Here is a 1,281-nt window from a genome sequence, read left to right as displayed (position 1 = left end):
GCTGGGCTCCGGCGATCCTTCCGCCTCAACCTTCCAAGTAGCTGGAATTACAGGCATGCCTACCACGCCCGGCTGATTTTTTGATTGACTGTAGAGATGAGGTCTCGCTGACCAGGCAGGTCTCGAACCCGCGGGCTCCGGCTGTCCACTCACCTCCGCCTCCCAAAGGCACAGGATGACAGCTGAGCCACCGAGCCCAGCTTTATTTTTTAATTTTCAAAAATTCATCCTCCAGCCACCCAACATGCCGAATGGAAAAAAGGTCAAGGGGAGGAAGGCGGCTCCGGCTCCCAGCGTCATGAAGAAGCAGGACACCAACAAGGTGGTGAACGCTCTATTTGAGAAAAGGCCTAAGAACTTTGGCATCGGACTGGATATCCAGCCCCAAAGGGACCTCACCTGCTTTGTCAGATGACCCCGGTACAACTGGTTGCAACGACAAAGAGCCATCCTCTGTAAGCTGCTGCAAGTACCTCCTGCCATGAACCAGTTCACCCAGGCCTTGGACCGCCAGACACTACTCAGCTTCTTAAACTGACCCACAAGTACAGGCCAGAGACAATGCAAGGGAAGAAGCAGAGACTGGGCCCGGGCTGAGAAGAAAGCTGCTGGCAAAGGAGATGTCCCCACCGAGAGGCCACCTGACCTTCGGGCAGGGGTCAACACCGTCACCCCCTTGGTGCAGAACAAGAAGCCTCAGCTGGTGATGATTGCACATGACGTGGATCCCAGCGAGCTGGTGGTCTTCCTTCCCGCCCTGTGTTGTGAAATGGGGGTCCCCTGCTGCATCATCAAGGGGAACTCGGAAGACAAAGGAGCTTCAGCTAAGCTGGTGGAAGCCATCAGGACCAATTACAGCGTCAGATATGATGAGATTCGCTGTCACTGGGGAGGCAACGTCCTGGGTTCAAAATCGGTGGCTTGCATCGCCAAGCTAGAGAAGGCAAAGGCTAAAGAACTTGCCACTAAGCTGGGCTAAATGTACCCTGCTGTTAAATACATAAAAATAATAAAAATTCTCCTTCAGCCAAAAAAAAAAAAAAAAATTCAGTCATCCTAAAATTCTTAATTCAGCTAAAGTATTACTCAAGAATGAAGTTAAACGCAAGACATTTTGGACATCTCAAACTTAGAAAAGTTGTCAACAGCAAATATGCACTGGGTGTAAAGATGTCCTTCAGAGCCGGGCTCGGTGGCTCAGCCTGTAATCCCGCACTTTGAGAGGCTGAGGTGAGTGGATGGCCTGAGCCCATGGGTTCGAGACCCGCCTGGGCAACTTGG

General features: G+C 51.8%; 1 pseudogene; it reads left to right on the top strand.

Annotated features, from left to right (window-relative positions):
* Positions 1 to 238: 238 nt before the first annotated feature.
* On the top strand, positions 239 to 979 carry LOC103268294 (annotated as a pseudogene).
* Positions 980 to 1,281: the final 302 nt, after the last annotated feature.

The sequence above is a fragment of the Carlito syrichta genome, unplaced genomic scaffold (genome assembly GCF_000164805.1).
Source record: "Carlito syrichta isolate Samal-C Ts95f unplaced genomic scaffold, Tarsius_syrichta-2.0.1 Scaffold308813, whole genome shotgun sequence".
NCBI classification, from domain to species: domain Eukaryota; kingdom Metazoa; phylum Chordata; class Mammalia; order Primates; family Tarsiidae; genus Carlito; species Carlito syrichta.
The sequence above is the reverse complement of the archived record's forward strand: the minus strand, read 5'-3'. Positions and strand labels throughout refer to the sequence as shown.